Source organism: Dendropsophus ebraccatus, unplaced genomic scaffold, assembly GCF_027789765.1.
Source record: "Dendropsophus ebraccatus isolate aDenEbr1 unplaced genomic scaffold, aDenEbr1.pat pat_scaffold_1143_ctg1, whole genome shotgun sequence".
Classification (NCBI taxonomy): domain Eukaryota; kingdom Metazoa; phylum Chordata; class Amphibia; order Anura; family Hylidae; genus Dendropsophus; species Dendropsophus ebraccatus.
This window is the reverse complement of record NW_027208560.1, coordinates 1-25000: the sequence shown is the minus strand read 5'-3', so window position 1 is coordinate 25000 and position 25000 is coordinate 1. Positions and strand designations below refer to the sequence as shown.

The window sequence follows — 25000 nt, the reverse complement described above, 5'->3', positions numbered from 1 at the left end:
ATGAAGAAGGAAACAAGCCGGCTGCACCTGAAACTACTGTTTTGCAAGAAACATCCCTCGAGTGTGTTGTGCGCAGGTGGACCGACCCCGAAAAATTAGCCCGAGTGTGGCTACGAAAAGTTTGTTTGTCCAAGACTTGCTGGCCTCTGTTGCCATGGCAACCAACTGGCAGAGTTGTTTACAACTTGGCTGCCGGGCCAGTGCTGGTGATGTCATCGCGGGACGTGATGTCATCAAGGCTTTGCTGCTATACACAGCTGCCAGCACAACAAGCAGCTCAGTTGCAGCCGGTCAAGCGACCGAGCAGGTAGGTGGAAAGGTAGGTGCAGTTTATTAAACCGTTTCCTTTGGATTTGATTTCCTGGTGGCCGGCCGATGTATCCTGCTGATGCTGCCTGCCTACGGCTCCAGCTGGGAGAATTCACCCTCCATGTTCTTTGATAGATAGATTAGATACATTAGATAGAATAGATAGGATAGATAGGATAGATTAGATAGATAGATAGATAGATAGATAGATAGATAGGTAGGTAGGTAGGTAGGTAGGTACTAATAATAAGCTAGCCAGCTAGGCAGCCAGCCACAGAGACAGCCAGCCAGCTACAGAGACAGCCAGCCAAAGAGCTAGCTGCATGTCATGTATGCCAGACAGAGACGGAGACAGAGACAGAGACGTGTATGTCTGCCATCCATCAGGTGGAAGCAGACGCAGTGTGATTGGGGGGTGGAGCTATTCAGATTTGAGAGCAGAAAGGAAGACAGAGGCAGTGCTAGGCAATAGGAGATGCAGTGTGAAAGCACGTCCGGTCCGCCATCTGAGAGGGTGGAGCGCATAATAGGGTATGTATGTCTGGCTTCGCCTTAACAAGAAGGACGTGGTGTCCGAGAAGGGGAGTTTTCGGGAAACCGTTGTGGCCATCGCTTCTCGGCCTTTTGGCTAAGATCAAGTGTAGTATCTGTTCTTATCAGTTTAATATCTGATACGTCCCCTATCTGGGGACCATATATTAAATGGATTTTTAGAACAGGGAGATGGAAAAAGAGCTTGCTCTGTCCTCTCCAGGCATTGACCTGGTATTGCAGTGCCTCCAGGTTCAGTGCACCCCCTAATGAGTTTGCAAAAAACAGAGCAAAAGAATGAAGAAGGAAACAAGCCGGCTGCACCTGAAACTACTGTTTTGCAAGAAACATCCCTCGAGTGTGTTGTGCGCAGGTGGACCGACCCCGAAAAATTAGCCCGAGTGTGGCTACGAAAAGTTTGTTTGTCCAAGACTTGCTGGCCTCTGTTGCCATGGCAACCAACTGGCAGAGTTGTTTACAACTTGGCTGCCGGGCCAGTGCTGGTGATGTCATCGCGGGACGTGATGTCATCAAGGCTTTGCTGCTATACACAGCTGCCAGCACAACAAGCAGCTCAGTTGCAGCCGGTCAAGCGACCGAGCAGGTAGGTGGAAAGGTAGGTGCAGTTTATTAAACCGTTTCCTTTGGATTTGATTTCCTGGTGGCCGGCCGATGTATCCTGCTGATGCTGCCTGCCTACGGCTCCAGCTGGGAGAATTCACCCTCCATGTTCTTTGATAGATAGATTAGATACATTAGATAGAATAGATAGGATAGATAGGATAGATTAGATAGATAGATAGATAGATAGATAGATAGATAGATAGATAGATAGATAGGTAGGTAGGTAGGTAGGTACTAATAATAAGCTAGCCAGCTAGGCAGCCAGCCACAGAGACAGCCAGCCAGCTACAGAGACAGCCAGCCAAAGAGCTAGCTGCATGTCATGTATGCCAGACAGAGACGGAGACAGAGACAGAGACGTGTATGTCTGCCATCCATCAGGTGGAAGCAGACGCAGTGTGATTGGGGGGTGGAGCTATTCAGATTTGAGAGCAGAAAGGAAGACAGAGGCAGTGCTAGGCAATAGGAGATGCAGTGTGAAAGCACGTCCGGTCCGCCATCTGAGAGGGTGGAGCGCATAATAGGGTATGTATGTCTGGCTTCGCCTTAACAAGAAGGACGTGGTGTCCGAGAAGGGGAGTTTTCGGGAAACCGTTGTGGCCATCGCTTCTCGGCCTTTTGGCTAAGATCAAGTGTAGTACCTGTTGCTGCATTTGGTCTGGTCGGAAGGGGTGGTGATCGGGGTCCTCCTTGTGGGGACCCTGGGTTGTTGCTGAGTGGCGATAGTGGGTACGCTTCGGTGGATCCTACTGGAATTGCGAAGATGTCTCGTGGCATTGACGATACGGTACGGCTGAAGGTCGGGACCGAATATCTTAAAGAAATCGGACTGGATGAGATCGTGGTGGAGGTGTTGCAGAAGCTTCGATATGTCCAGGTAAATGATGTGTTGGGGCTACAGGATTTCCCTAAGAAAGGGATTTATGATATCACTTTCTTTGAATCGAGGTTATGTCAGAGAGTGTACATGGATTTAAAGAAAATGAAAGAAGAAGGGAAGCTGGAGATTTTGGAGAAAATGCAAGTAGAGCCCCTTTATATGGAAAAGAAAAAGGCTGTTGTTGTTCATATGTACAATCCTAAAGTGGCAGATAGTGTGGTGACTGCTTTTTTGTTCCGCTATTGTGAGACTGTGGAGTTCGTTGGAAGGCTGAGAAACAGACACAATTATTTGAATGGGAAGAGAAAATATTTGGTGTCCTTTAAAATGGATGGAGCTGAACTTGGAGGATATAAAGCTATACCAGCGGTTTTCTCAATTGGAGGGGAAAGGGGGTTTTGTTTTTTTGAAGGTCAACTTGAGTATTGTAGGCATTGTGGGTCCTATGGCCACGTACAGGCTAACTGTCCGGAGGAGGACGAAATTTGTAAAAATTGTGGTCAGGCTGGCCATAATGCAAGGGTGTGTGAGGAGAAAAAAAAGTGTGACATTTGTGGTAGTGAGAGCCATTTGGCTAAGAGTTGTAACCTATGGAAAAATAAGCCTAAAAGCTACGCTGAAGTGGCGGCAGGAACAAGATACCATCCAAGAGGGAGACAAAGATTTGTAGAGGAAGATAAACCGGTGGAAGAGTGTTCTAAGAGCTCTAGTGAGGTAACCAAAAAAATGGCGGGAAAAGAGGAAGTACAGAGTAAGCCACAAAAGAAGCATGGTGGCATGAGTGTGATAGTTAAAAATGTAAGTGTCCAGGGAAAAGAGGAGGTGAAAGTGACTGAAGGTGATCCTGGTGAAAATGGAGAGAGAGTGGAGATGCAAAGTTCTCAGAGTGGTGTGAGTGGTGAACATAAAGTGGGAACAATGGAGACAGTGTTTGGTGATGTTTTCGTGGTTGGAGCAGCAGGTGCAGATGATTGTCCTAATCCCACAGTGGGGCAGGGGGAGGAGATGGAATGCCAGGAGGAGGAGATGGATTCAGATGCTTCTATAACACCAGGGCAGCAGGTGAAAAGTGTTAGCGAGGAGGAGGTGGATATGGATGATGAGGATGATAATGGTGATGAAGATGAAGATGATGAGTGTGATGAAAACTTAATTTCAAGGGTAAAAAGATGCAAAATGGAGAAAAGGAAGTTGGGTGGTAGGGGGGAGTTGGCTACTTCTGCATCACCTCGCAATGACAGGGACTCTCAGGTGGAGTCGCCTGATGTTTTAAGTAGGAGAGTGGGCAGCCAGAGAGAGAGTCCATGATGGGTGTGAAAATAAGTCATATACTCTTTTTTGTTATAATGAGTGTGATTTTAGCATCTCTGAATGTGCGGGGGATTGGCTCTGCAGTGAGGAGAGCGGCAGTTTTGGAACAATTGAAGGCTGTGCGTGCTGATATTATTTGCCTACAGGAATGTGCAATAAGGTCACCACCTCATGAGGATGAATGGGAAATGGGAGAGTCTTTTTGGTCTGTATGTACTGATAACAAGAATGAGGGGATTGGGATTTTATTGATGAATAGAAATTTTACTGTATTAGAACATAAAATTATTGTACCTGGGAGGTTTATGATTTTAAACCTGGAGTTTTTAGGTCAAAGGATTAGAGTTTTTAATGTTTATGCTCCAGCAGATAAACAGGACCGTTTTGTATTTTTTGAGACACTCAAGGTTTTTATGCCAGGTAGAGATTTTAATGTGATTGCTGGTGATTTTAATTGTATCAGGACGGTTGAAGACCGTGAGAGCTCCGCTGAAGCTAAGTTGGATACCACTTCCAAGATTCTTAATGCAATGGTGCAGGACTTACATTATACTGATGCAGGTCTGATGGTTGGCACTGATGAGCGATTTACATACATATCTGATAGTGGCCGCTGGAGATCCCGCTTAGACTATGTTTTTGTGTCTGAGGGGGTGAAGGTAGCCCGGTGCAATCATATGATGACTAGTTTTTCGGATCATAAGATGGTTGTGACCGAGCTGAGCATCACAGAGTCCATTGTTTTTGGCAGAGGACTCTGGAAGTTGAATGTAAGTTTGTTGCAGGAGGAGGAAGTGGTAAATGGTTTTAAAAAAGTGTTTTCTTATTGTGTTTTAAGGCAGAAATCTTTTAATAATCTTTTAGATTGGTGGGATTGGAGTAAGGAGAAGTTTGGAGTTTTTTTTAAAGATTTTTGTCTTAGAAAAGCACAGGAAAGAAAGAGAGAAGATGCTGCCCTGGTTAGTAAACTGGAGACTTTGCATAAATTCAAGAGAGTTGGAATTGATGTGGATAAAGAGATATTAGAAGTTAAAGAAGAAATTAAAAAATCCCTTCAAGAGAAAGGCAAGAGTATTGTGTATCGAGCGAAAGTCCAGCATTTAGAAGAGAATGAGCAGTGTACCAGGTATTTTTTTAAGAAGTGTTTTAAACCTAAGGGTTTTTTTAAATCTGTGTTAACCCCTGATGGTGAGGTAACTGGTGCTGCTATGGTGGAGGGAATTACCAGTTTTTATGAAACACTTTTTAATAATGCGAGCAAAGCTAGTGATGCGGAGATCTCTGAGTATTGTGATGTTTTATCAAATAATATCCCTGAGGAAAGAGGTGGTTTTTTAACGGACGATATAAGCATGAGTGAGATTGAATGTGCTGTAAAGTGTATGGCGAAAAATAAGACCCCTGGATGTGATGGCTTCCCTGTAGAATTTTATTCGTCTTTTTGGTCCATTATTCATAAAGAATTTTGTCGGGTGGTGCAATATGTTTTTAATAATGGTGATTTTTCTAAATCAATGCGAAAAGGTGTGGTAACCCTGGTGTATAAAAAAGGAGATGAGAGAGACATTAGAAATTGGCGCCCGATTACGCTTTTAAATACAGATTACAAGATTATTGCAAAGATTGTTGCCAAAAGGATGAATGATGTGATTGGTTTTATGGTGGGGGATTACCAGGTTTGTGCTGTACCAGGGAGGAGGATTTCTGATAATTTGATTCTTTTAAGGGATGTTATTTATTGTGCGAATTTTAATAAAACTTCAGTTTTTATTGAGAGCATTGACTTTGAGAAGGCATACGACAAAGTAGCTCACAGATTTATGTTTAGTGTATTGGAACATATGGGAATTCCTGTGAAACTTTTAGATGTTATAAAAGGGATGTACCAGGGGGCTAGTAGCCGAATTTTAGTCAATGGTCATTTAAGTTCTGAGTTTTATGTAAGGTCTGGTGTGAGACAAGGTTGCCCACTCTCCCCTATTTTATTTATTTGTGTTGTGGAGACTCTCCTTAAGTCTATACAGAAGGACAAACAAGTACGTGGGGCCTTTGTTCCTGGTGGTAATGGAGATTGTGTGAAGTCATTGAGCTACATGGATGATGTGGCTTTCATATGCAGATCCCAGGCTGAGTTAAATAGGGTTAATTTGCATATAAAGATTTTTTGTTGTATTGCTGGGATGTCTGTCAACTGGCAAAAATGTCAACTGTGTAATTTTGGAAAGCAAGAGAAGGTGGTGGTGGATGGAGTGGAGGAAAAGAATGATATTGAGATCTTAGGGATTATTTTTGAGAAAAATTTAAAAGGAAATCAAAATTATGCTAATTTGGAGAAGAAAATGGATCAGAAATTGAACTTTTGGAAACTGAGGACTTTGTCTTTAAAAGGAAAGATTTTAATTATTAAAGCCGTTATTTTACCCCTGCTTTTATATACAACCGTGATTTTTCCCCCTGGAGAGTTATGGATTAGACGGATTACAAGAAAACTTTTTGTGTTTTTCTGGGGATCAAAGATGGAGAAAATGAAAAGGACAATTGTAATGAGCAAAACAACAAATGGAGGATATGGTTTTCCCAACATTAGAATTTTTTTAAAGTTACATTATTTTTTAACTATTTATAAGATTTCTAAGTGCAATAATAAGACTGCGGCTATGTGCAATTATTTGGCAGGATGGCTTTTCGCTAAATGGAGCTGGTGTGAAAGGGACCTGAGAAAACCAATAGCTTTTGTGATTCCCTCGTTTTATATGGTGCTTAGGTCCTTTTATGATCAAAATGGTTTGGGCTCCATTAGGAAAACTGAAAAAAAAGAAATTATGCAGTATATACAAAAGGAGGAGTTGATGGGTGATGTGCCATTCTGCAATAATGTGCAATCAAAGAGAATATGGGAATGTTTTGAACTATTAGGTGTATCAAATCGGCAGAAAGACATAACATGGCTTTCTATACACGGATCCCTGCCAACCAGAGCCTTTATGAAAAGGAGAGGCATAGGCGTGAGCGAAACATGTCCGAGAGAGGGTTGCAGAGGTGTGGAAGATATAAGTCATATTTATTGGAATTGTTTTTTTGCTGGAGCTTTTATTGTTCTTTTAAAGGATCTTCTCCATACATTGACTGGTTTTAATGGTTTTAATTTCGAAAAGATTTTAATTGGTCAAGATTTTAAATCTGAAAGTTGTTCCCGTGCCTCGTGGATTCTTTTTTGCATATTTAAAGAAGTTCTGTGGGACGCAAGAAATTTACTGGTTTTTAAACAAGTTTCTCTCACTCCTAAGGAATGTTGCAAGGTTTTTATGGCAAGATTGTTTGATGTGTATTTATTCGATAAAAAGAAGATGGGAGAAGAAAAAGCAGAACAGACATGGAGATTTACACAATGGAAGCAATACTGTAAGTAGTTAAAGTGGGGGTTTTTTGGAGTTTTTAGGTTTTTTTCCGAATGATGTTTTTAAGATCTTGCATTATATTGAGTCACTACCAGCAGTGAACTGACTGAGATGTAAGATTTCTGACTGAGGAAAAAAAAAAAAAAAAAAAAAAAAAAAAAAAAAAAAAAAAAAAAAAAAAAATCTGTTCTTATCAGTTTAATATCTGATACGTCCCCTATCTGGGGACCATATATTAAATGGATTTTTAGAACAGGGAGATGGAAAAAGAGCTTGCTCTGTCCTCTCCAGGCATTGACCTGGTATTGCAGTGCCTCCAGGTTCAGTGCACCCCCTAATGAGTTTGCAAAAAACAGAGCAAAAGAATGAAGAAGGAAACAAGCCGGCTGCACCTGAAACTACTGTTTTGCAAGAAACATCCCTCGAGTGTGTTGTGCGCAGGTGGACCGACCCCGAAAAATTAGCCCGAGTGTGGCTACGAAAAGTTTGTTTGTCCAAGACTTGCTGGCCTCTGTTGCCATGGCAACCAACTGGCAGAGTTGTTTACAACTTGGCTGCCGGGCCAGTGCTGGTGATGTCATCGCGGGACGTGATGTCATCAAGGCTTTGCTGCTATACACAGCTGCCAGCACAACAAGCAGCTCAGTTGCAGCCGGTCAAGCGACCGAGCAGGTAGGTGGAAAGGTAGGTGCAGTTTATTAAACCGTTTCCTTTGGATTTGATTTCCTGGTGGCCGGCCGATGTATCCTGCTGATGCTGCCTGCCTACGGCTCCAGCTGGGAGAATTCACCCTCCATGTTCTTTGATAGATAGATTAGATACATTAGATAGAATAGATAGGATAGATAGGATAGATTAGATAGATAGATAGATAGATAGATAGATAGATAGATAGATAGGTAGGTAGGTAGGTAGGTAGGTAGGTACTAATAATAAGCTAGCCAGCTAGGCAGCCAGCCACAGAGACAGCCAGCCAGCTACAGAGACAGCCAGCCAAAGAGCTAGCTGCATGTCATGTATGCCAGACAGAGACGGAGACAGAGACAGAGACGTGTATGTCTGCCATCCATCAGGTGGAAGCAGACGCAGTGTGATTGGGGGGTGGAGCTATTCAGATTTGAGAGCAGAAAGGAAGACAGAGGCAGTGCTAGGCAATAGGAGATGCAGTGTGAAAGCACGTCCGGTCCGCCATCTGAGAGGGTGGAGCGCATAATAGGGTATGTATGTCTGGCTTCGCCTTAACAAGAAGGACGTGGTGTCCGAGAAGGGGAGTTTTCGGGAAACCGTTGTGGCCATCGCTTCTCGGCCTTTTGGCTAAGATCAAGTGTAGTATCTGTTCTTATCAGTTTAATATCTGATACGTCCCCTATCTGGGGACCATATATTAAATGGATTTTTAGAACAGGGAGATGGAAAAAGAGCTTGCTCTGTCCTCTCCAGGCATTGACCTGGTATTGCAGTGCCTCCAGGTTCAGTGCACCCCCTAATGAGTTTGCAAAAAACAGAGCAAAAGAATGAAGAAGGAAACAAGCCGGCTGCACCTGAAACTACTGTTTTGCAAGAAACATCCCTCGAGTGTGTTGTGCGCAGGTGGACCGACCCCGAAAAATTAGCCCGAGTGTGGCTACGAAAAGTTTGTTTGTCCAAGACTTGCTGGCCTCTGTTGCCATGGCAACCAACTGGCAGAGTTGTTTACAACTTGGCTGCCGGGCCAGTGCTGGTGATGTCATCGCGGGACGTGATGTCATCAAGGCTTTGCTGCTATACACAGCTGCCAGCACAACAAGCAGCTCAGTTGCAGCCGGTCAAGCGACCGAGCAGGTAGGTGGAAAGGTAGGTGCAGTTTATTAAACCGTTTCCTTTGGATTTGATTTCCTGGTGGCCGGCCGATGTATCCTGCTGATGCTGCCTGCCTACGGCTCCAGCTGGGAGAATTCACCCTCCATGTTCTTTGATAGATAGATTAGATACATTAGATAGAATAGATAGGATAGATAGGATAGATTAGATAGATAGATAGATAGATAGATAGATAGATAGATAGATAGATAGGTAGGTAGGTAGGTAGGTAGGTAGGTACTAATAATAAGCTAGCCAGCTAGGCAGCCAGCCACAGAGACAGCCAGCCAGCTACAGAGACAGCCAGCCAAAGAGCTAGCTGCATGTCATGTATGCCAGACAGAGACGGAGACAGAGACAGAGACGTGTATGTCTGCCATCCATCAGGTGGAAGCAGACGCAGTGTGATTGGGGGGTGGAGCTATTCAGATTTGAGAGCAGAAAGGAAGACAGAGGCAGTGCTAGGCAATAGGAGATGCAGTGTGAAAGCACGTCCGGTCCGCCATCTGAGAGGGTGGAGCGCATAATAGGGTATGTATGTCTGGCTTCGCCTTAACAAGAAGGACGTGGTGTCCGAGAAGGGGAGTTTTCGGGAAACCGTTGTGGCCATCGCTTCTCGGCCTTTTGGCTAAGATCAAGTGTAGTATCTACAGGAGATCTGGTCAGAAGGTGCCTGGGGTACCCGACCTGTCGGCCTTGGAGGATTACCTCCTTGTTGCTATTGGCAGGCGGCTTAGTCCCCAGGCAACGGGAAGCGATCACACCTACCTGCATCCGCAGGGGAGGTGCACCGGTTTGGTTAGTGTTTGGAGAAGACCCCGTTTTTGAAGATGGAAGCAACTAATGAAGATGGAACTACAGCGGAGGAGGTCCCAGCTTATGCGAAAATAAGAAATGGGATTCGTTTTACGTTGAGAGACCCCAGGAAGAAGGAATTGGGCCTAGTCTTTCTGGTTGAAGAAGTTTTCTTCAAGTTGCTGGGGCTACAGCGGAGCCAAATCCTGGCTCTTTTGGAATTCCCAAGGCGAGGTGTATACGATTTGGTTCTGAGTTCGGAAGAGGATCATAGCAATCTCCTGGGTAAGATGGAAAGTGTTAAGAGTAGTGCTGTACTTAATGGTATTGATGTCACTTCTCATTTTCCGAGGCGAGAAAGAATGGTAACTATAAGAATGTATAGCCCTTACGTGACGGAGGAGGAGATCTCGGCTTTCTTGGCAGAATATTGTGAGGAAGTAACCGCGAAAGGGAAGGTCCTTAACCAGTTCGGGTTGTGGACTATGAAGTGGAGATTCTTTGCAAAATTTAAAGTATTGGAAAATGAGAAGGTATATGTCCCTCCAGCACGGTTTAAGATCGGCTCTGTCAACGGAGACCTGTTTTTTTCGGGAATGGAGTTGTTTTGTAGGAAATGTAAACAATACGGGCATACAAAGGAAAGTTGTTCAGTTCCCTGGTGTTCAAAATGTCAAAAAGAGGGACATTCAGCTGAATCGTGTGATCAGAAAAAAACCTGTCACCAATGTGGAAGCACAGATCACTTGTATGCGTCCTGTCCCGCTAAAAAGAAGCGGGAGAGGGAGAAAGAGGATGTGCAGGAAGCTGCTGGAGGCGCTGGTTGCGGCCCGCAGGAGGAAGCGGAAGGGCTGGTGATTCAGAGAGGCCCAAGGATCAGAGGGAAGAAAGTAAAATTTCTTTCGGAAGAAGAAAAAAAGGACTATGATACTATTCCAAAAGAGATTTGGGAGGAGATTGAAAATTTAGAGGGGAAACATATCCCTCTGAGTATATTGCATAAGAAAGTATTGGAGCATATGGAAAAATATGGACCAAGGTTTTTTGAGACTTACAAGATACCAGTAAACGTGGTTAAGAGGATTCGGGAGTCAGGAACCAAATCAGATACAATGTTGCAAATATTGGCTTATTTTGGTATGAAAGCAGGTATGAGACTTTGAAATTTAAGTTTGTTTTTTTCTTGTGTTATTTAGGTTGCTTTATGAAGTGGAGTGGTTTTGTTTTCGTTTTGTATTATGATTTATTAGATATATAGATTAAATTGGATATGACCATGATGATGAGATGGTTGGAGTATTGAGGAAGGTATGAGCAGTTTACTGTTTATATCGTTTTTAACCATTCTGAATGGTTTTAAAAAAAAAAAAAAAAAAAAAAAAAAAAAAAAAAAAAATCTGTTCTTATCAGTTTAATATCTGATACGTCCCCTATCTGGGGACCATATATTAAATGGATTTTTAGAACAGGGAGATGGAAAAAGAGCTTGCTCTGTCCTCTCCAGGCATTGACCTGGTATTGCAGTGCCTCCAGGTTCAGTGCACCCCCTAATGAGTTTGCAAAAAACAGAGCAAAAGAATGAAGAAGGAAACAAGCCGGCTGCACCTGAAACTACTGTTTTGCAAGAAACATCCCTCGAGTGTGTTGTGCGCAGGTGGACCGACCCCGAAAAATTAGCCCGAGTGTGGCTACGAAAAGTTTGTTTGTCCAAGACTTGCTGGCCTCTGTTGCCATGGCAACCAACTGGCAGAGTTGTTTACAACTTGGCTGCCGGGCCAGTGCTGGTGATGTCATCGCGGGACGTGATGTCATCAAGGCTTTGCTGCTATACACAGCTGCCAGCACAACAAGCAGCTCAGTTGCAGCCGGTCAAGCGACCGAGCAGGTAGGTGGAAAGGTAGGTGCAGTTTATTAAACCGTTTCCTTTGGATTTGATTTCCTGGTGGCCGGCCGATGTATCCTGCTGATGCTGCCTGCCTACGGCTCCAGCTGGGAGAATTCACCCTCCATGTTCTTTGATAGATAGATTAGATACATTAGATAGAATAGATAGGATAGATAGGATAGATTAGATAGATAGATAGATAGATAGATAGATAGATAGATAGATAGATAGATAGATAGGTAGGTAGGTAGGTAGGTAGGTAGGTACTAATAATAAGCTAGCCAGCTAGGCAGCCAGCCACAGAGACAGCCAGCCAGCTACAGAGACAGCCAGCCAAAGAGCTAGCTGCATGTCATGTATGCCAGACAGAGACGGAGACAGAGACAGAGACGTGTATGTCTGCCATCCATCAGGTGGAAGCAGACGCAGTGTGATTGGGGGGTGGAGCTATTCAGATTTGAGAGCAGAAAGGAAGACAGAGGCAGTGCTAGGCAATAGGAGATGCAGTGTGAAAGCACGTCCGGTCCGCCATCTGAGAGGGTGGAGCGCATAATAGGGTATGTATGTCTGGCTTCGCCTTAACAAGAAGGACGTGGTGTCCGAGAAGGGGAGTTTTCGGGAAACCGTTGTGGCCATCGCTTCTCGGCCTTCTGGCTAAGATCAAGTGTGGATCTGGTCAGAGGGCGCCGGACGCTTTGCTCCCTTTAGGGGGCGGCTGAAGGTAAGAAGGCGATCGTCATGGGCGTGACACTACGCTTCGCAGCGACCGGGGAACCTCGGGTCCGGAATGCTTTTCGTATTGATGTTGCAGATGGAAGAGAAGACCACTTCACGCTTAGAGTCCTGGTGCAAGACGTCCTGTTCGGCAGCTTAAAGGTAAAGAAAGAGAATATCTTATGCCTGCAAGACCCTAAAAAGGGCAAATTTGTTCTGGTGCTCACTTCAATGAGCCATTGTCATGAACTGTACCGTAAGCTGCAAGAGTGTGTGGATGATCCTGTGTTGGACGGCTTGACCTTCACAGTATTGTACAATAGAGCAGAAGTTCCTGTCGTTGTCTTTATGTACAATCCTCATGTCCTGAGGGAAGACATAGAGTTGTTGCTGCACAGATATTGCGAAGTGGTAAGGTACTCACATAAAGTTTTCAATAGTGAGAAGCTGTGGACGGGCAAGTACAAATACTTTGTTATCTTTAAAGAAGACCCTAACAGCCCAGGAGGTTTGCTGTACCCTCCTCTGAATTTCTCCATTGGCAGAGACAGGGGTTATTTATTTTTTCCCGGTGCACCAATGTTTTGTAGAAAGTGCAAGATTTTTGGTCACACTATGGAAGATTGTGTGGTGGAGGAGAGGAAGTGTGGCAGATGTGGGCAACAGGGCCATTTTACCAGGCACTGTATCAACCCTATTGTCTGCAATGTGTGCGGCAAAACAGGGCATGCATTTAAAGATTGTGGTTTGAAGAAAATAAAATCATATGCGGAAGCGGCCGGTGGAGAGGTTCCCCGGAAAGAACCCACAGTGAATGTGGGTGAGCCGAGTTTTGACATGGGAGTCGCGGCCATAATGAAGACTACCCAGGTGGAAGAGGAGATTCCTCAAGTTTCTGTGGTGCAGGGAGAGGGGGAGATTGGGGGTACTGCCCCTGAGGCTCCCACGCTTTCCTGGGCAGAGAGCTCCATGGAGGTCCAGGAGGCAAGTGGTGGTGGCCAGGGAGATTTTTCAGCCTCTAGGCCATTAGAGGAGGCTTTAGTTTTGGCTCCAAAAAGAGCTAGAGTGGCGCAGTCTCCGGTAATGAGCGAAGGTGGTGTGAGTCCTGTCTACCCAGAGTCAGCTATTGCCATGGATGTGCCTTTTTTAGACGAAGCCGGGACCTTGGCCTTTACATCAGGCTGCCAGTTTCAAGGAGACAAAGGATGAAGGAGAGGTGGGGTGTCTGTGGTCCGCTGGCGTGTCGAATTAAAACATGGCGCCCAAAGCTACATTTAATGTCGTATCCGTGAACGTACGGCTAATCCGGTCAAAAACTAGGAGGGTAGCGGTCTTTGACTTTCTGAAAAGTCTGAGAGCCGAAATATATTGTGTGCAAGAATGTGGTATAAATGAATCTTTGAGTGAAAAAGAGTGGCCGCATGGGCAGTGTGTGTGGTCTGGTTCGGATGTGAATAGGAATGATGGTGTGGGGATTTTGTTGGGGGATAAGAGTATGAAGTTTGAAAGTTATACTGTGGTGGAGGTTGGGAGGTGTATTATGGCGGTGGTGGTTTTTAGGGGGATACGTGTAAGAATATTAAATGTGTATTGTCCTACAAAAAAAGAGGATAGGTTAAAACTGTTAGAGAAACTTGCTTTGTTCCTGCCTGGGAGAACTCCTACGGTTTTGGCGGGAGATTTCAACTGTTTAACAGAGGGTGGTAAAATGGATGTAACAGGGCGGAGGCTGAAGCACATTGTGGCAGATTTTGCATTAGTGGATGCAGCTGTGTTGCACCTGGGGGAGTCACCACCTGCGACATATAAGGCAGATAGGGGAGGGGTGGAGTCCAGGATAGACCGCATGTATGTGACTAAGAATGCAAATTGTGTAAGTTTTTCCCAAGATGCAGTGGGGTTTTCGGATCATGTGTATTTGAGTATTTGCTTAGAGTGGGAGGTGAAGGGGTTGTATGGGAAGGGTGTGTGGAAATTAAATACAAGTTTGCTGGAGGATGTTAGGGTGATAGAAGAGTTTAAGTGTGCGTATGGGAGGTGGGAAGTCAGGAAGAATGATTTTGGATGTATACTAGAATGGTGGGATTGGATGAAAGGGAAGATAAAGATATTTTTTAAGAGATGGGGCTATAAAAAAGCCGCCATGGCCAGGGATAAGTTTAATGAATTAAATATCAAAATGAATTGGTTGCATAAGATAAGTATGTGTGGTGTGGATGTAAGTGATTTGTTGGAGGATGCAAGGAAGGAAATGAAAGAGGTTATGGAGAAAAAAGGGAAGGAGATTATTTATAGATCGAAAGTAGAATATATGGATAAGAATGAGAAATGTACGAGTTTTTTCTTTAAAAAGGTGTGTGGGAAGAAGAACGATATGGATGTGGTGATTAATAAAGAAGGAGATTGTGTTTCTGGGGAGGATGTGCTGAGAGAGGTGGAGTCTTATTATGGTGATTTGTATGGGTGTAAATGGACAGATAAGGGATTGGAGAGTGAGGTGCTAGATAGTCTGGAGAGTAAGCTTAAGGAGAGTGAGAGTGAGTGGTTATGTGAGGATGTTAGCATGGAGGAAGTTAGGAAAACTGTAATGAGTGCGAGGAAAAATAAGACGCCTGGGAAAGATGGGATACCTGTTGAGTTTTATGTAAAAGTATGGGATGTTGTGGGAAAGGATATGGTGGAGGTGTGTCAATATATGTGGGAGAATGGTAGATTGAGTGAGTCAATGAAGGAAGGTGTGGTAGTGCTGATACATAAGAAAGGAGATAAGAAGTGTTTGGGGAATTGGAGACCAATTACGTTGCTGAATACGGACTACAAGGTGTTTAGTAAGATTGTGTCTGGACGTATGCGAGATGTGATTGATCAGGTGATTGGGGAGGATCAGGTATGTGCGATTCCAGGTAGGAGTATGACAGATAATTTGTTTTTGTTAAGAGATATGTTTGGGGATTGTATGGATAGGAAACAGAAGTGTATGGTTTTGGCTGTGGATTTTGAGAAAGCTTTTGACAGGGTGGCGCATGATTTTATGTTTAAGGTGTTGGGGAAAATGGGCTTTCCTGAGAGGTTTGTGGATATTGTGAAATGCTTGTATATGGATGTGACAAGTGAGGTATTGGTGAATGGTGTATTGAGTAGAAAAGTGAGGGTAAATTCTGGAGTCAGGCAAGGTTGCCCTATGTCTCCAATTTTGTTTGTAAGTGTGATTGAGCCTTTGTTGTGTAGTATTAGGAGAGATAAGAGGATGAGAGGTTTGCTGATTCCGGGGAGTGCTGGTAAAAATGTGAAGGTTTTGGGGTACATGGATGATATTGTGGTTATGAGTGATAACATGGCGAGTATGAACAGGGCTAAATTGTTATTAGATTTCTTTTGTGGAGCGTCTGCATTTAAGGTGAATTGGGATAAGTGTGTTTTTAAATGTTTTGGGGACAAGAGTGTCAGGATGGAAGATGTAACGTGTGAAGTGGGGGCGATTAAGATTCTGGGTGTACAGTTTAATGACGATTTGAAAGGGAATGAAAGTTGGGAGGAGTGTGGAAAGAGGATTGAACGAAAGTTGAATTTTTGGAGGACAAGAGAATTGACATTGGTGGGGAAGGTGTTGGTTGTGAAAGCGGTTGTTTTGCCAATTTTGCTTTTTTGTGCGAATGTGTTTCCTTTTTCTGTGAAGAATGTAAGAAAGGCTGAGAAGTTGTGTTTCACTTTTTTGTGGGGGAGTAGAATGGAGAAGCTGAAGAGAGAGTATGTGTATAAGTCATGTGAGAATGGGGGATTGGGATTTCCAAATTTTCAGGTGTTTTTGGGGTTGAGCTATATTAAAGTCATGACTGTGTTATTGGGTAGAGGGAATAAGGCAGGATGTATGGTAAGATATATGGCTGGATGGATGTTGTATGGATTGAAATGGGTTGAAAGGGATGCCAGAGTGCCAGTTGCTTTTAAGTGTCCTATATGGTATATGAAGGTGGAGAAGTTTGTGGTTGAGTTTGATTTGCTAAGTGTGCCGGTGAGTGATTTCAAGGATAAAAGGAAAGTGATGGAGAAGATGCATGCAAATGAGCGGGTGTGTAATATAAGTGGTATGCGAGCGGATGAGGCTTTGAGTGTGTGGAAGAAAATGAAGACAGGTGGAATGTCAAATAGACAGCGTGATATTGTATGGATGGGTTTGCATGATATTTTGCCAGTAAGACAGGTGCAGAAAAAGCGTGACTTGATTAGAAATGAGGTGTGTCCAAGAGATGGTTGTGGGTCTAGTGAGTCTGTGAGACATGTGATGTGGGACTGTGATTATGCGTATGATGTATGGAAAGGTGTAGGGGGTTTATGTAGGGAGTTGGCTGGTGTGACTTTTGTAGACTGGAGAGTGGCGATGTTTGGTATGGGTGCTTCTAGTAAGATTAAGGAGAGAGTGATGTGGTTGATTATGGCGTGTGTGATGGAGAGTTTATGGGATGTGCGGAATCTGTGGGTATTTAAAAGAAAGTTTGTGTCAGTTAATGAATGTGTGAGATTAGTTTTGTCCAGATTATATGTAGTATATTTGTGGGATAAGCAGCATGGTGGTGACATAGACAGTGAGGGAGTATGGAAGTTCAGGAAATGGAAGTTTTTGGTAAAAGTTTAGTATTGATTAATGTAAATAAGTATGTACTATATGTAAATAGTTATGTAAATATGTGTGTATAGGTGTTATATTGGTTTGTAATATCACTGTATTTTTGGGTGTTTAAAATGATAAAGTGACCATTATGATGAAATGGGTGGAATAAGCGTTACGGCTTGAAACAGTTTATGCTGTTTTTTTACGCTTTTAACCATTCTGAATGGTTTAAAAAAAAAAAAAAAAAAAAAAAAAAATCTGTTCTTATCAGTTTAATATCTGATACGTCCCCTATCTGGGGACCATATATTAAATGGATTTTTAGAACAGGGAGATGGAAAAAGAGCTTGCTCTGTCCTCTCCAGGCATTGACCTGGTATTGCAGTGCCTCCAGGTTCAGTGCACCCCCTAATGAGTTTGCAAAAAACAGAGCAAAAGAATGAAGAAGGAAACAAGCCGGCTGCACCTGAAACTACTGTTTTGCAAGAAACATCCCTCGAGTGTGTTGTGCGCAGGTGGACCGACCCCGAAAAATTAGCCCGAGTGTGGCTACGAAAAGTTTGTTTGTCCAAGACTTGCTGGCCTCTGTTGCCATGGCAACCAACTGGCAGAGTTGTTTACAACTTGGCTGCCGGGCCAGTGCTGGTGATGTCATCGCGGGACGTGATGTCATCAAGGCTTTGCTGCTATACACAGCTGCCAGCACAACAAGCAGCTCAGTTGCAGCCGGTCAAGCGACCGAGCAGGTAGGTGGAAAGGTAGGTGCAGTTTATTAAACCGTTTCCTTTGGATTTGATTTCCTGGTGGCCGGCCGATGTATCCTGCTGATGCTGCCTGCCTACGGCTCCAGCTGGGAGAATTCACCCTCCATGTTCTTTGATAGATAGATTAGATACATTAGATAGAATAGATAGGATAGATAGGATAGATTAGATAGATAGATAGATAGATAGATAGATAGATAGATAGATAGATAGATAGATAGGTAGGTAGGTAGGTAGGTAGGTAGGTACTAATAATAAGCTAGCCAGCTAGGCAGCCAGCCACAGAGACAGCCAGCCAGCTACAGAGACAGCCAGCCAAAGAGCTAGCTGCATGTCATGTATGCCAGACAGAGACGGAGACAGAGACAGAGACGTGTATGTCTGCCATCCATCAGGTGGAAGCAGACGCAGTGTGATTGGGGGGTGGAGCTATTCAGATTTGAGAGCAGAAAGGAAGACAGAGGCAGTGCTAGGCAATAGGAGATGCAGTGTGAAAGCACGTCCGGTCCGCCATCTGAGAGGGTGGAGCGCATAATAGGGTATGTATGTCTGGCTTCGCCTTAACAAGAAGGACGTGGTGTCCGAGAAGGGGAGTTTTCGGGAAACCGTTGTGGCCATCGCTTCTCGGCCTTTTGGCTAAGATCAAGTGTAGTATCTGTTCTTATCAGTTTAATATCTGATACGTCCCCTATCTGGGGACCATATATTAAATGGATTTTTAGAACAGGGAGATGGAAAAAGAGCTTGCTCTGTCCTCTCCAGGCATTGACCTGGTATTGCAGTGCCTCCAGGTTCAGTGCACCCCCTAATGAGTTTGCAAAAAACAGAGCAAAAGAATGAAGAAGGAAACAAGCCGGCTGCACCTGAAACTACTGTTTTGCAAGAAACATCCCTCGAGTGTGTTGTGCGCAGGTGGACCGACCCCGAAAAATTAGCCCGAGTGTGGCTACGAAAAGTTTGTTTGTCCAAGACTTGCTGGCCTCTGTTGCCATGGCAACCAACTGGCAGAGTTGTTTACAACTTGGCTGCCGGGCCAGTGCTGGTGATGTCATCGCGGGACGTGATGTCATCAAGGCTTTGCTGCTATACACAGCTGCCAGCACAACAAGCAGCTCAGTTGCAGCCGGTCAAGCGACCGAGCAGGTAGGTGGAAAGGTAGGTGCAGTTTATTAAACCGTTTCCTTTGGATTTGATTTCCTGGTGGCCGGCCGATGTATCCTGCTGATGCTGCCTGCCTACGGCTCCAGCTGGGAGAATTCACCCTCCATGTTCTTTGATAGATAGATTAGATACATTAGATAGAATAGATAGGATAGATAGGATAGATTAGATAGATAGATAGATAGATAGATAGATAGATAGATAGATAGATAGATAGATAGGTAGGTAGGTAGGTAGGTACTAATAATAAGCTAGCCAGCTAGGCAGCCAGCCACAGAGACAGCCAGCCAGCTACAGAGACAGCCAGCCAAAGAGCTAGCTGCATGTCATGTATGCCAGACAGAGACGGAGACAGAGACAGAGACGTGTATGTCTGCCATCCATCAGGTGGAAGCAGACGCAGTGTGATTGGGGGGTGGAGCTATTCAGATTTGAGAGCAGAAAGGAAGACAGAGGCAGTGCTAGGCAATAGGAGATGCAGTGTGAAAGCACGTCCGGTCCGCCATCTGAGAGGGTGGAGCGCATAATAGGGTATGTATGTCTGGCTTCGCCTTAACAAGAAGGACGTGGTGTCCGAGAAGGGGAGTTTTCGGGAAACCGTTGTGGCCATCGCTTCTCGGCCTTTTGGCTAAGATCAAGTGTAGTATCTACAGGAGATCTGGTCGGAAGGTGCCTGGGGTACCCGACCTGTTGGCCTTGGAGGATTACCTCCTTGCTGCTTTTGGCAGGCGGCTTAGTCCCCAGGCAACGGGAAGCGATCACACCTACCTGCATCCGCAGGGGAGGTGCATCGTGGGTTGTGCTGTTTTTTTTTCTTGGAAGATGGATGCCACCAACGAAGATGGAACTGTGCCAGAAGAAGTCCCAGCTTACGCAAGAATTAGAAATGGGGTGCGTTTTACGTTGAAGGACCCCAGGAAGAAGGAGTTGGGCCTAGATTTTTTGGTGGAAGAGGTTTTCTTCAGATTGCTGGGTCTGGAACGGAGACAAATCTTGGCATGTTTGGAGTTCCCAAGGCGAGGGATCTACGATTTGGTATTAAGTTCGGAAGAGGATCACAGCTATCTTCTGGGTAAGATGGAGAGTGTTAGGAATGATGTTATATTGAATGGTATTGACATTGCCTCTCATTTTCCGAGGAGAGAAAGACTGATAACAATAAGGATGTATAGCCCTTATGTGTTGGAGGAGGAAATTTCGGCATTTCTGATGAAGTACTGTGAAGAAGTCGCTGCTAAGGGTAAGGTCCTGAATCGTTTTGGTTTGTGGACAATGAAATGGAGATTCCTCGTGAAGTTCAAGGTATCGGAAAGCGATATATTATGTGTTCCCCCAGCAAGATTTAAGATTGGGTCTGTCAATGGCGACTTGTTTTTCTCGGGAATGGAGATTTTCTGCAGGAATTGCAAACAGTATGGTCATACGAAGGATCAATGCACAGTCTCCTATTGTTCCAAATGTCAAGGAGAAGGGCACTCCACTGAGTCATGTGATAGGAAAAAAATATGTCACCTATGTGGGAGCACAGAGCATTTATACGCATTCTGTCCTGCGAAAAAGAAAAGTGGAAGGGAGCATGAAGGTAGGCAAGAGCCCACTGGGGGCGCTGGTAGTTCCCCACAAGGGAAGAGAAGTAAAAAAGAGACGGAGCGTGCAAGTGGAGGCAAGTCCCCCCAACAGGAGGAAGAAATAGATATTTCTATTCAAAGAGTACCCAAAGCAATATCTAGAGAGGCAGAGTTAAGGAGGAGGATGGGAAGGTGCCTTACAGAAGAGGAACGGAGAGACTACCTGTTAATCTCACAGGAATGTTGGGATCAGATAGACTCTGTAGAGAGAACATTTTCTTTAAACCAGTTATATAGTAAAGTGACTACGCATTGGGAGAAGCAGGGGAATAGGTTTTTTGAGACCTATAAAGTGCCCCCGGATATTGCGAAAAGAATATCAGAGTCTGGGTCAAAAACAGGTATTATGCTACATGTATTGTCCTTTTTTGCTTTCAAAGGAGGAATGAGACCTTGAGGTTTTGAAGTAAGTCTATGTTTTTTCTTTACTTACTATAGATATGTTTAAGTTTTGTCAAAATAGCTTTATGTGTTTGTTGATTTCTGAGTGAAATGACCATGATGATGAGATGGTTGGAGTATTAAAAGGGGATGTGAGCAGGTTTTTCCTGTTCATATCGATTTTAAACCATTCTGAATGGTTTTAAAAAAAAAAAAAAAAAAAAAAAAAATCTGTTCTTATCAGTTTAATATCTGATACGTCCCCTATCTGGGGACCATATATTAAATGGATTTTTAGAACAGGGAGATGGAAAAAGAGCTTGCTCTGTCCTCTCCAGGCATTGACCTGGTATTGCAGTGCCTCCAGGTTCAGTGCACCCCCTAATGAGTTTGCAAAAAACAGAGCAAAAGAATGAAGAAGGAAACAAGCCGGCTGCACCTGAAACTACTGTTTTGCAAGAAACATCCCTCGAGTGTGTTGTGCGCAGGTGGACCGACCCCGAAAAATTAGCCCGAGTGTGGCTACGAAAAGTTTGTTTGTCCAAGACTTGCTGGCCTCTGTTGCCATGGCAACCAACTGGCAGAGTTGTTTACAACTTGGCTGCCGGGCCAGTGCTGGTGATGTCATCGCGGGACGTGATGTCATCAAGGCTTTGCTGCTATACACAGCTGCCAGCACAACAAGCAGCTCAGTTGCAGCCGGTCAAGCGACCGAGCAGGTAGGTGGAAAGGTAGGTGCAGTTTATTAAACCGTTTCCTTTGGATTTGATTTCCTGGTGGCCGGCCGATGTATCCTGCTGATGCTGCCTGCCTACGGCTCCAGCTGGGAGAATTCACCCTCCATGTTCTTTGATAGATAGATTAGATACATTAGATAGAATAGATAGGATAGATAGGATAGATTAGATAGATAGATAGATAGATAGATAGATAGATAGATAGATAGATAGGTAGGTAGGTAGGTAGGTACTAATAATAAGCTAGCCAGCTAGGCAGCCAGCCACAGAGACAGCCAGCCAGCTACAGAGACAGCCAGCCAAAGAGCTAGCTGCATGTCATGTATGCCAGACAGAGACGGAGACAGAGACAGAGACGTGTATGTCTGCCATCCATCAGGTGGAAGCAGACGCAGTGTGATTGGGGGGTGGAGCTATTCAGATTTGAGAGCAGAAAGGAAGACAGAGGCAGTGCTAGGCAATAGGAGATGCAGTGTGAAAGCACGTCCGGTCCGCCATCTGAGAGGGTGGAGCGCATAATAGGGTATGTATGTCTGGCTTCGCCTTAACAAGAAGGACGTGGTGTCCGAGAAGGGGAGTTTTCGGGAAACCGTTGTGGCCATCGCTTCTCGGCCTTTTGGCTAAGATCAAGTGTAGTATCTGTTCTTATCAGTTTAATATCTGATACGTCCCCTATCTGGGGACCATATATTAAATGGATTTTTAGAACAGGGAGATGGAAAAAGAGCTTGCTCTGTCCTCTCCAGGCATTGACCTGGTATTGCAGTGCCTCCAGGTTCAGTGCACCCCCTAATGAGTTTGCAAAAAACAGAGCAAAAGAATGAAGAAGGAAACAAGCCGGCTGCACCTGAAACTACTGTTTTGCAAGAAACATCCCTCGAGTGTGTTGTGCGCAGGTGGACCGACCCCGAAAAATTAGCCCGAGTGTGGCTACGAAAAGTTTGTTTGTCCAAGACTTGCTGGCCTCTGTTGCCATGGCAACCAACTGGCAGAGTTGTTTACAACTTGGCTGCCGGGCCAGTGCTGGTGATGTCATCGCGGGACGTGATGTCATCAAGGCTTTGCTGCTATACACAGCTGCCAGCACAACAAGCAGCTCAGTTGCAGCCGGTCAAGCGACCGAGCAGGTAGGTGGAAAGGTAGGTGCAGTTTATTAAACCGTTTCCTTTGGATTTGATTTCCTGGTGGCCGGCCGATGTATCCTGCTGATGCTGCCTGCCTACGGCTCCAGCTGGGAGAATTCACCCTCCATGTTCTTTGATAGATAGATTAGATACATTAGATAGAATAGATAGGATAGATAGGATAGATTAGATAGATAGATAGATAGATAGATAGATAGATAGATAGATAGATAGATAGATAGATAGGTAGGTAGGTAGGTAGGTAGGTAGGTACTAATAATAAGCTAGCCAGCTAGGCAGCCAGCCACAGAGACAGCCAGCCAGCTACAGAGACAGCCAGCCAAAGAGCTAGCTGCATGTCATGTATGCCAGACAGAGACGGAGACAGAGACAGAGACGTGTATGTCTGCCATCCATCAGGTGGAAGCAGACGCAGTGTGATTGGGGGGTGGAGCTATTCAGATTTGAGAGCAGAAAGGAAGACAGAGGCAGTGCTAGGCAATAGGAGATGCAGTGTGAAAGCACGTCCGGTCCGCCATCTGAGAGGGTGGAGCGCATAATAGGGTATGTATGTCTGGCTTCGCCTTAACAAGAAGGACGTGGTGTCCGAGAAGGGGAGTTTTCGGGAAACCGTTGTGGCCATCGCTTCTCGGCCTTTTGGCTAAGATCAAGTGTAGTATCTGTTCTTATCAGTTTAATATCTGATACGTCCCCTATCTGGGGACCATATATTAAATGGATTTTTAGAACAGGGAGATGGAAAAAGAGCTTGCTCTGTCCTCTCCAGGCATTGACCTGGTATTGCAGTGCCTCCAGGTTCAGTGCACCCCCTAATGAGTTTGCAAAAAACAGAGCAAAAGAATGAAGAAGGAAACAAGCCGGCTGCACCTGAAACTACTGTTTTGCAAGAAACATCCCTCGAGTGTGTTGTGCGCAGGTGGACCGACCCCGAAAAATTAGCCCGAGTGTGGCTACGAAAAGTTTGTTTGTCCAAGACTTGCTGGCCTCTGTTGCCATGGCAACCAACTGGCAGAGTTGTTTACAACTTGGCTGCCGGGCCAGTGCTGGTGATGTCATCGCGGGACGTGATGTCATCAAGGCTTTGCTGCTATACACAGCTGCCAGCACAACAAGCAGCTCAGTTGCAGCCGGTCAAGCGACCGAGCAGGTAGGTGGAAAGGTAGGTGCAGTTTATTAAACCGTTTCCTTTGGATTTGATTTCCTGGTGGCCGGCCGATGTATCCTGCTGATGCTGCCTGCCTACGGCTCCAGCTGGGAGAATTCACCCTCCATGTTCTTTGATAGATAGATTAGATACATTAGATAGAATAGATAGGATAGATAGGATAGATTAGATAGATAGATAGATAGATAGATAGATAGATAGATAGATAGATAGATAGGTAGGTAGGTAGGTAGGTAGGTAGGTACTAATAATAAGCTAGCCAGCTAGGCAGCCAGCCACAGAGACAGCCAGCCAGCTACAGAGACAGCCAGCCAAAGAGCTAGCTGCATGTCATGTATGCCAGACAGAGACGGAGACAGAGACAGAGACGTGTATGTCTGCCATCCATCAGGTGGAAGCAGACGCAGTGTGATTGGGGGGTGGAGCTATTCAGATTTGAGAGCAGAAAGGAAGACAGAGGCAGTGCTAGGCAATAGGAGATGCAGTGTGAAAGCACGTCCGGTCCGCCATCTGAGAGGGTGGAGCGCATAATAGGGTATGTATGTCTGGCTTCGCCTTAACAAGAAGGACGTGGTGTCCGAGAAGGGGAGTTTTCGGGAAACCGTTGTGGCCATCGCTTCTCGGCCTTTTGGCTAAGATCAAGTGTAGTATCTGTTCTTATCAGTTTAATATCTGATACGTCCCCTATCTGGGGACCATATATTAAATGGATTTTTAGAACAGGGAGATGGAAAAAGAGCTTGCTCTGTCCTCTCCAGGCATTGACCTGGTATTGCAGTGCCTCCAGGTTCAGTGCACCCCCTAATGAGTTTGCAAAAAACAGAGCAAAAGAATGAAGAAGGAAACAAGCCGGCTGCACCTGAAACTACTGTTTTGCAAGAAACATCCCTCGAGTGTGTTGTGCGCAGGTGGACCGACCCCGAAAAATTAGCCCGAGTGTGGCTACGAAAAGTTTGTTTGTCCAAGACTTGCTGGCCTCTGTTGCCATGGCAACCAACTGGCAGAGTTGTTTACAACTTGGCTGCCGGGCCAGTGCTGGTGATGTCATCGCGGGACGTGATGTCATCAAGGCTTTGCTGCTATACACAGCTGCCAGCACAACAAGCAGCTCAGTTGCAGCCGGT

At 44.9% G+C, this 25000-nt stretch overlaps 7 non-coding genes and 6 pseudogenes across 7 annotated transcripts; all 13 read left to right on the top strand.

The window, feature by feature from the left end:
* The first annotated feature begins 917 nt into the window (after window positions 1-917).
* On the top strand, window positions 918-1108 carry LOC138774914 (U2 spliceosomal RNA). Its single transcript, XR_011360418.1, has one exon. It is a non-coding gene; the product is annotated as a U2 spliceosomal RNA (small nuclear RNA).
* A 958-nt stretch (window positions 1109-2066) lies between these two features.
* Window positions 2067-2155, top strand: LOC138774950 (U2 spliceosomal RNA; annotated as a pseudogene).
* Window positions 2156-7218: 5063 nt separating this feature from the next.
* On the top strand, window positions 7219-7389 carry LOC138774945 (U2 spliceosomal RNA; annotated as a pseudogene).
* A 958-nt stretch (window positions 7390-8347) lies between these two features.
* LOC138774952 (U2 spliceosomal RNA) lies at window positions 8348-8538 on the top strand. Its single transcript, XR_011360443.1, has one exon. It is a non-coding gene; the product is annotated as a U2 spliceosomal RNA (small nuclear RNA).
* A 962-nt stretch (window positions 8539-9500) lies between these two features.
* LOC138774947 (U2 spliceosomal RNA) lies at window positions 9501-9639 on the top strand (annotated as a pseudogene).
* Window positions 9640-11017: 1378 nt separating this feature from the next.
* LOC138774942 (U2 spliceosomal RNA) lies at window positions 11018-11236 on the top strand (annotated as a pseudogene).
* Window positions 11237-17098: 5862 nt separating this feature from the next.
* LOC138774944 (U2 spliceosomal RNA) lies at window positions 17099-17305 on the top strand (annotated as a pseudogene).
* Window positions 17306-18275: 970 nt separating this feature from the next.
* LOC138774949 (U2 spliceosomal RNA) lies at window positions 18276-18466 on the top strand. The gene has a single exon (XR_011360441.1). It is a non-coding gene; the product is annotated as a U2 spliceosomal RNA (small nuclear RNA).
* A 962-nt stretch (window positions 18467-19428) lies between these two features.
* LOC138774951 (U2 spliceosomal RNA) lies at window positions 19429-19628 on the top strand. The gene has a single exon (XR_011360442.1). It is a non-coding gene; the product is annotated as a U2 spliceosomal RNA (small nuclear RNA).
* Window positions 19629-21004: 1376 nt separating this feature from the next.
* On the top strand, window positions 21005-21212 carry LOC138774941 (U2 spliceosomal RNA; annotated as a pseudogene).
* A 954-nt stretch (window positions 21213-22166) lies between these two features.
* Window positions 22167-22357, top strand: LOC138774937 (U2 spliceosomal RNA). Its single transcript, XR_011360439.1, has one exon. It is a non-coding gene; the product is annotated as a U2 spliceosomal RNA (small nuclear RNA).
* A 974-nt stretch (window positions 22358-23331) lies between these two features.
* LOC138774925 (U2 spliceosomal RNA) lies at window positions 23332-23522 on the top strand. The gene has a single exon (XR_011360428.1). It is a non-coding gene; the product is annotated as a U2 spliceosomal RNA (small nuclear RNA).
* Window positions 23523-24488: 966 nt separating this feature from the next.
* Window positions 24489-24679, top strand: LOC138774913 (U2 spliceosomal RNA). The gene has a single exon (XR_011360417.1). It is a non-coding gene; the product is annotated as a U2 spliceosomal RNA (small nuclear RNA).
* Window positions 24680-25000: the final 321 nt, after the last annotated feature.